Here is a 9,967-nt window from a genome sequence, read left to right as displayed (position 1 = left end):
ATGCAGAGTTGAAACAAATGTTTGAATTTGATTCCAAACAGTATAGGTTCTTTATTTTAAAAATGCAGGTAGTTTTAAAGTTACAACAGCGCTGAAATTGTTTATGACCATTTTTCAGACTTATGACTGTTGCAGCATCCCCATGGTCACGTGATTTACATTCAGATGCTTGACAGCTGACTCACATTTATGATAGTTGTAGTGTCCTGGGGTCCTGCGAACATCTTTTGCCACCTTCTGAGAAGCAAAGTCAGTGGGGAATCCAGATGCACTTAATAACCAGGTTACTAATTTAACAACTGCAGTGATTCATTTAACAAATGTGGCAAGAAAAGTCGTAAAATGGGGCAAAACTCACTTAACAAACTTTTTACTTAGCAACATAATTTTGGACTCAATTGTTGTTGTAAGTTGAGGACTACCCATGTAAAAATATGCAACAACAAATAATGCGTCCACACCTTGTATAAATATACCTAGAAAAACATTTGCATTTTTGCCATTGCTATCATTTCTCAAATTTTATTATGAAAAAACATTTAAAGTATGAGATTCACTACCACAAATCCTTGGGTTACGAATGGAATGGGCGGGCTCCATTACATTTGTAACTTGAAGGCTACCTGTATTCTCTCCTTTTTTTAAGGTCTCTTCAACACTGTCCTAGAATAACAAACTTGGTCTTTCACTGCTACTCACATTTATCCTTTCATATATTAGTGGTTTTTTTAAAATTTATTATTATTATTAGAATTTTTTTATTTTTGAATAAACACAAATACAACACACAGAATCCTCTTTCTTTACATAATATAGAAAGTGTGTCAATTGGTTACAAAAAGCTTTCGTGCATCTCTTCCACAGTCATCACGTATAATACATATCAAATCATATAGTTTAAATCAAATATATTTATAGATATTACTATCATCATACCTCAATTTTCATTTGCCCACAATTTTTTTAACGTCCTTTTGTATAAAATATTCCAAAGTTTAAAGCATAACCACATAATGGCATTTCGTTAGCTATTTCCAATATCATCCAATAACATTAAATCCTTATAACCTATTCTAAATAAAAATCAATAATATTTAGTAACCAAGTTTCTAGTCCTCCTTTCCAAATCACTGTTTACAATTTATATCCAATTTCCTTTTATTAAGCCAATACATACATACATACATACATACAAACATTTATACACACACACACACACAAACATATACATTATTATCATTATCATCAAACATTTATTTGACTCTGTCCATTATCATAACATTTTTTGACCTAATACTCAAAGTTTAACTAGATTCAATTCAATTTTTTATTAGCTTTTAACATAACAAAATTTCTAATCTTCCTTTCATAGTCACCATTTACCATTCATATTCAATTAATTATTATCAAACCACTACATATGTATACATTATTATCATTGTCAATTATTTATTTAACCATATCCATTATCACTTCATTTTTTACAGAATGCTCTAAATTTAACTAAGTTAAAGGCTCCTTCTCTCTCCTGTATTTATTATTATTGTATTCTTATTCTCCCTGTGTGAACAAATTCTTTCAATGTATTTCTTTCATGCAATGTATTCTTGCTTATTAACAGTAATTAGGCTTAGGAAGTCTGTAAGTGATGCAGATGTACGGCCTGATTATTCTATTTTGTGTTCAGCCCATGTTCATCTACCCTCCTTTTTTGAATATATTTTTTATTAGTTCACATACATTTTTAAGAACTTCATTCCGACTGCATTCTATTTTTATGTTTCTTTTGACATATCCAGTTTTCACTTCCATGTAACAAACTATAAATATATAGAAGCAGTCTTATGCAGAGCCATTTTTGTTTGTTTCAATATTCGTTTTTTACCACTGGCTAAATACTACCTGCCATTCTTCTACTCATAGGTTTTAAAATTTCTCAATCCATATTCCTATCATTAGTAAACATTCATCCACAGTACTTGCTTTATTTTTGTCATATGCAGTATAATTTGCAATTGTTCACTTCATTTTTCCTGTCAGATCAAAACTATCTTAATTTTGATATATTAATTTTCACATTGATCCGCTTTGTTCTGACAACACTACTAGAATTCTTCCTGTCATTACTTCTGCTTTGCAATTTTTGATCAGTAAATAAAGATTCATTTACTGGTATCCACAGAATCCATTAATTTTCATTAGAAAGTAAATGTCACATGATAAGCTCTGATAAGCTCTCCCTAACAGAACATTACAACATACGTAGAAAAAGAGGTAGTGCTTGCATAACGATGCTCATTTTGTAAACTTACCTGGTTTGCTAACACATATTAATGTGTTGTGGCCTGGCAGGAGCCGTTGGAGCTGCCGACAGCGAGGGGTCTTATGAGTTGGCCCTGGAGTAGGTGGAGGACCCTGGACAGGGTGCCGACTCCGAGCAGGGCGAGGAGAGACTGGTTGGCCACCAGGTGGCGGCGGAGCCTTGGATCAGAGGGAGTGTTCAGGAAAACAATTGTGAGTTGTTTCAGGATGCACGCCTTCGAAGGAACAACTGCGTAATTGTAGGAGATGATTGCGCTTAGCTGATGCTGATTAAGATCCTCTCCTGTTTGCGTTCACGATTCAGTGAAACCTACTTGGAGAAGTGGTTTGTTGTGAGAGTTTGTTCACATTGCCTAGTTTTGTAAGACTTACTGCTGAGTGCTTATATCTTTGTTTATTTTGGGCTTGCAGCCAATGAGAGTCTGGACTGATTAAAAGTATTCTTATTTACGTTTGCTTGTGGCTTTCGTTTCTGGACGGAGAAGGGGGGTCAGAACATTAATGTATCTGAGTTTTCACTGAATTTAATTGTTTTATTTCCTCCAAATGTGATTTATAATCATATTCAGTCTCAAGGGGACAGAACATTCTAATGCCTAGGTATAGACGGTCCTCAACTTAAAACTGGAGTTGGAACTAGAATTTTGGTTGTTAAGCAATGTGGTTATTAAGCAAGTCATCTCATGACCATAGACTTAGCAATAGCAGTTAGACTTATATACCGCTTCATAGAGCTTTCAGCCCTCTCTAAGCGGTTTACAGAGTCAGCATATTGCCCCCAACAACAATCCGGGTCCTCATTTTACCCACCTCGGGAGGATGGAAGGCTGAGTCAACCCTGAGCCGGTGAGATTTGAACAGCCGAACTGCAGAACTGCAGTCAGCTGAAGTAGCCTGCAGTGCTGCATTTAACCACTGTGCCACCTTGGCTCTCTGAACTTGCAGGGCCAGTTCAACATGTTCACATTGGTGCAATATATTATAATGTAATGTTACACACATACGTATAGAAGATTGTGTATTGTTAGTATGATTTATTGGGTGTTAGGGATTTTCTTTCTTTCACTGTGAGTTATTGATATGTATTTATGTAGGAGGGTGCACTAATGGAGGCTCAGCCAATCTCTGTAGGTTTCAGAAATCCATCACAGCAGTGGTGTCAAAAATGTCTGTCTGCCTTATGCAGAGTTTATTTGGCTTTTATACAGTTTTAACAAGCAAAGCAAAAGCAGGGGTAATAACAGCATTTTATTGGTACATTTTACTTGCCAATCTCTAAAGACCATCCCAGCCAGAGTAGAGGCTTCACATATCTAAAGGTTCCTGGTACTACCTGGTTCTAATAAACAGTTGAGGTCATCGGTCACTGAGATCATGGAGGCTTGCTGTGCATGTCTGTACGTAACCTTTCCTCTCTACTTACATCTGGTTCTGCTAATTAGGTGAGCTCATAGGTATTTGAGGTAACCAGCTACTGAGATCATGGCATTTTACTGCACATCTCTTTATGTAACCCTTCCTCTATTTCCTACAAATCTCATTGTACACATGTTGTGCACTGACAATAAAGGTTGAAATGAATTAAATTGAATTGAATGACCAGGCCCGATTTTACAATCGTTTTTACCATGGTTATTAAGTGACTCATAAGGTCATTAAACTAATCATATAGTTAAGCAATTCACTTCCACAATTGACTGTGCTTTTCTGAAATTGGGAAGATTGCCTTCTGCAATCACATGACTGCAATTGTAACCATTGTAAATGTGAGCCAGTTGCCAAGTGTCCAAATTGACTATGGGAATGGTGCGACTTAAAAAATAAGTCACTTTTTCAGAGGCTGTAATAACTTTGAACCATCATTATATGAACTGTCGTAAGTTGAGGACTAACAATAGCTCAATGTCTCCTGAATTAATTTAAATTAAGTTGCATTTTCCTTACCTCCTCTTTGAACCCAAGTGGTTTTTTGCTATAGATTTGCAATAATAAATATCTCAAAGTAGTAGGTTGCTCCGGTTAATGATCCTTTCATTTCTGTCTAAATTTGTCAAATAACTGCAAGGGATTGGGAAATCGGTCTTTCAATTTATTTAATGTTATTACATTCATACCCCATTTTTCTTCCAAGAAAATTGAAGCATAGTATCTTACACAAACAACATACTGTTGATTTTTTTAATGGTCACAAAGGTTTTAATTGACCCAAAAACTTCCAGGGAGATTTTTGTATCTTTTGCTAATAAGAGTGGACTAACTTGTTTTATCTACTTCCTTGAATCTTTCTTTCCTTCCTACTTACATCAGGATTCAGTCATTCTGTTGTATGCTTGTTTTTGGCTTAGGCATTGTAGTTTATAAATAGTATCATAAGGTTTAATGTATCTGAACTCATCCAATTGTGGCTTATTGAACATGCTGTCATTTAGCATATGGTGTAAACCATCCACCAGGGTCATGATTGTGATTAGTGGTACATTTGCTGCTTTGTGAAAAATTTTGAACGGATGTGAATATCCCTGCAATTGTCTATGAATCCTCTGAGTGGAGCTTCAACTCTACTTCAGACAATTGTGATAAAATTCAGGTTTGCTTACAGCAATAAGCAACATACTGGTACATACCAGTATCTTGAAGATTACCAGTCATGTAATATTGATTTTAAGAGATGGTGAGGAGGACACTTCTAGTTGCCAGTCTTGTCCCAATTTATTTACTTACTTACTTAATTCTACGTATCTATATGGCCACCCATCTCAACAAGTGATTCCTACTTGTTGCTTTTGTTGTTTTGCAGCATTTCATGACTGTCTTTTTAGCTAAAATTTCAATAGGAATAGGAGTATAAAAGAAGGCAAGAGAGGAAATTAGAAAATTGGCATTCTCTATTTGTTTTCTTAATACATTTTCTTGTGCAGCAAAGAAGAATAAAATGGTGAGAGGAGGAGCAAAGTCATTCCTCTTAACATTCCCCTATATCAAGGGGGGGGGGGCTGGAAACGTTGCATAGAAATATCAGATGGGAGGAGGAAATCCTGGGAGACAGGTTACTAATAGGTTGTTCCCAGCTGCACAAAATGTGTTGAAAATTGCTCTCTTAGAAGATTGAGCTAAAGGTTAATCCACTCAGCTTCCCTGTGCTCTCAGAAATTTGATCCTGGATCCAGGAGGAAACACTGGTCCTGCCTGTTGAAGGGATCCTAGATCAGTATATTTTGACCTTGTAGGAAAATCTTGCAACTTGAATCCAAACTCTTCGAAAAAAATAGATAACAAATACAGGTAGTTCTCGGCTTACAACCACAATGGAGCCCCAAATTTACTGGCTAATTGGCTTATGTACAGCTCCCTGAAATAATTGTAATAATTGCTTTGCATGAAGAAAGAATGAAGTGAGATTTTGTATGTGAAATTAATTTACACAAGCAGTCTGATTGCAGTGCAAATGTGAGTATGTTGATGGTAAAGGTTGATGTGAATGTACTTTGATTCCCTTTCATATAAAGAAACAGTAAGTTGCAAGGTTGTTTAATGGTATCTGTGTGTATGTATGTGTGTTATCATTTCCAAACCTGAAGGGAGGGAGAGATCCTCTAATAAAAGAAAATGGAGCCCATTGGCTTGTGAAAAAGCTTCTTGAAATACCTATGATTGGTTGGCATGAGCAAGCATGAAGGTCTGATTGCAGTATGAATGTGAGTGTGTGTCCCCGATGCCCCGAGGGAGTGATAAGTGGAAGGGATCCAGAGACCTGTGATTGCCTGCATGTATTCCCCCCACCTTCCTTCTGGGTCTTTCTTTGGAGGGAAGCAGGAAAGGAGGGGAGTGTGAATGTCTGCTCATTTTTACCATGAGTGTGTGTATGAGATGCCCCCAGTGATACCTGTGAATGCCTCTGTGCATCCCCCCTTCTTTCCCTCCTTCCTTCTGTGTCATTAAAGGGGGCTGTGGGTTTTTCTGCTCACTTTAACCACTTTTTTCTTTCTCTCTCTTCTGAGAAATTTGGGGTAAATAGGTGACCTGCTCCTACACCTTTACCTTTCACTGTTGTGATCTTTTTCATCTGCATATAAAAGCTATGCAGTTACATTTCCTTTTCTGCTCTGAATACAATTTTGATTTTTTTTTCTTCTGGAAATTTTTGAGGTTTAAAATGCTTAATTAAACCTATAAAAAGAAATGATTTTGAGATATTTTGCTTACATTTGTAAATGTTTTAACATACTTAATGAGAATTTGCTTCCATCTTAATGGAATCTGATATTTTGGAGTGTTGACTCAAACTACCCTTTTTATCGCCACTTTTATTTTTTGAAGCTGTTCTTCTTCCCTCCCTCTTTTACACCTGAGTGCATTTTTAAATGCTTATGAGTCAAGGTGTTCTACCCTATGATATTTTGTTTCTCTGTTTGTTTGCAACACAAGTTGTTGTCCCTTTTGGAAATTTACTCATTTTACTGCAAAAGTGTTTCAATCATAGAGGCAGTGGGAATGTCATGTTCCATAAAATTTACATTGTCTGCCTTCTGAAACAATGTTTGGGTTTCCACACTTGGACAGAATGGGGGAAATTCCACAACATGAGACTTAAGATATGTCTGTAAAGAACTGTATACTTGGCTTCTCCTTCTTCACCTCAGAAGCAAAGAACTGCTAGCTCAAGCCACAACTCTTGAATTTGCTGCTGGTGATTGGGTCCTGATAAAACCTGACATGAGGAAAAACTTAGCCATGCCTGGAGCAGACCTTCCCAAGCCTGACTGACCACTCTTACCAGCAAGCTAAGTCTAATACCATCCAGCAGATATGAAAGAAAGGACCCTGAGATGGACAAGTAAAGACCAAAAGACTCTTTTCAATCCCCAGAAGACAACTGTAAAGACTAGGGGGGAGGGTGGAAATTGATTGTAAAGTTTTCTTTCTTCGCTTCCTTCACAGAAATTCATTGCAAGGTTTTCTTTCTTGTCTCATTTATATTGTAATCAGTTTAATGTATTCATGTAAGAATTGTATTTGAGAATGGCTAGCACATCAAGTTCTGAACACCTTAGATTTCTGTCTAGTGGGAAGGAAATTTTGTCCAAAATGTCTGTATTTTCTGTATTGTAGAAGCAGCCACACACACACACACACACACACACACAGAGAGAGAGAGAGAGAGAGAGAGAGAGAGAGAGAGAGAGAGAGAGAGAGAGAGAGAGAGAGAGAGAGAGGGGCTCCATTTAGAATTAGATTGAAACTATCTCCTTGATTTACTTCCGCAGGAAGCTTCTCCTAGGTTTTGCCCTGGCACAAAAGCCTAAGCAGTGATATCGCCCTTTTAAGGGGAGGGTCAATTCTCCTCAGGCAATTCCCCCACTTGAAGAGTAGCAGAAGGGATCTTCAAAACCCAAGCCCTGACTGACTCAAAAATGATGTTGCCCCATTGCCCAGTAAAGCAGGATATGTTGCACTGTTGGTCTCATGAGTAGGAGTCCCCAGGCTCATTGTGTGTAATTTTAAAAATACTAGCCTGGATTGCACACTAGCTAAACTCAATTTGGCCTCACTAAAATAAGAGCTACAGCAGGTTCAAGAACCATCCCTTCGAAATGGACAGCCTGTAACTTAAAGGAAAAGCATGGCTGCGAAGAATTTTGGGACTTCTGCTTGCTTGAAACCTGTCTGAAAGCTCACAGAAAGTGATATCTGATATTAATTGGCATGGAAAATTGGATATTGTAAATTTCTTTCCAGAAATTGTGCCCTGGCTGCTAGACCTTCATGGTTGAAAGTTCTCTGGGAGCCACTGAAGAGATCCTTTTGCTGTCTCTCTCAATGACTTTCCATCGGGAAAAAAAATTAAGTCTCCCTGACCTGACCAATTTTAATCTTTTGCCAAGAACGTGTGTGTCCCACTCACATGTTTTTTTTTAAAAGGTAGGGATTGTGGAAAGTTATCACACAGCCCTCTCCCAGAAAAAAGAAATATCCTGGGAAATATTTAAATGGCAGAATATTATACTTCCCTGGATGTGAAAAGGAAGAAACATGTTTTAAAAAGACAGAGTAGCTCCCTGCCGTGACCCGTCAAAAGCGCGAACGTCATAAGCGCGCCGACAACACCGCGGCACTAAAACCGCTATGTCAAAAGCGCGCCGACAACAGCGCGCCGACAGAAGCGCGATTTAATTTAAGGTAAGATTTACAGTTAGGTTTAGGGTTAGGTTTAGGGTTAGGTTTAGGGTTACGTTACAGCGCGCTTCTGTCGGCGCACTTTTGTCGGCGCGCTTTAGGGCTAATTAGTCGCTCATTCATCGCACGGTTTTGTCACCACGCTTTAGACACCGCGGTTTAGTCAGGCGCGCTTTTGTTGTGCGCGCATTTGTGGTGGAACCGCTCCCTGCAGCTTCCTGCCCCCCACCTTTGTCAAAGAGCTATTAAAGCCTGAGCTAGTCAACTTTACATAATAAAGGTAGTATCAGCTTTCACAGAAACACCACATGGCATCTGAAAATTCAACCAAACTTGGGATTCAAAACACAGCCTAGAGAGTTGCCTCTGCATGACCCCATGGGAGTCTGACAACCAATCAGAATACAAGCTCAAGATTAAAAGCCAGAGAGGGCATAAAACCAGGGACTTTCAGCATCTCATCTTCTCTTCTTCTTCACCAACATTGAAGCATGTGATCACCTTTTCTGTTCAGGAGCTCAAGCCATGTGGTCCTATCCACCATTAAAACCATCTTTCCAAGCAGCCTCCATGTCTCCAGTGTCTTTTTCCCTACTTGGAGCCGAACCCAGAAGGACATTTCTTTCAACAAAAGAAAGTTGCTAAATGAGCTACAGCTCATTTTGTGACTTTTTTTGTGGTTGCCACGGTTGTTAAACGAACCAGTTGTCATGTGATTCATGAGATCATTAAACAAATCTGGCTTCCCCATTGACTTTGCTTGTTAAAAATAGTGATCACATATGGCAACTTTCATAAAGATATGCCACTTTCAAGCATCTGAATTTTGAACATGCAACCATGGAGATATTGCACCAGTCGTAAGTGTGAAAACCAGTCATATGGTCATTTTTCCCCTGTGCCGTTGTAACTTCAAACAGTCACTAAATGAATGGTTGTAAGTCAAGGCCTACTTGTTTCCTGTTCATTCTTCTGTTGTTGGCAAATATGTATTACGCTTTGAATCTCAAACAAAAGTACACATGTTCATTTTCAGGACTCCTGAAAAAAAGCTATCAGGCTCTATGTCTCACAGATTTAATAGTTTATCTTTAAAAGGATCCATATACAATAATTGTATTGTATACAATACAATACAGCTTCGTGATACCCTTCATATCACAAGGCTAGGCTTATTAGACATTGGTTTCTTTCAGACAGGAGTCCAAATCCATCAATAAAGGACATGCTACTGTCATGATACTGCCAACTATCATATGTATTCATGACTGCTTTCTTCTTGTTTCACTTGCATTGCGTTATTAGACAAATCAGGAGGAGATTAGGATAAGGAACAATTATATATGCCAACATTGTAAATGTCTAGAGCAGTGATAGCTCGTGACCCGACAAATGCGCGCCCGACAAATGCGCGCCGACAAAACCGCCACGACAAAACCGCACCCACTAAAGCGCGCCAACAAAACCGCGC

The sequence above is a fragment of the Thamnophis sirtalis genome, unplaced genomic scaffold (genome assembly GCF_051295495.1).
Source record: "Thamnophis sirtalis isolate CommonGarterSnake01/CBP01778 unplaced genomic scaffold, rThaSir2_p1.2 scaffold_6, whole genome shotgun sequence".
NCBI lineage: Eukaryota > Metazoa > Chordata > Lepidosauria > Squamata > Natricidae > Thamnophis > Thamnophis sirtalis.
Note: the sequence above shows the minus strand (reverse complement) of the source record.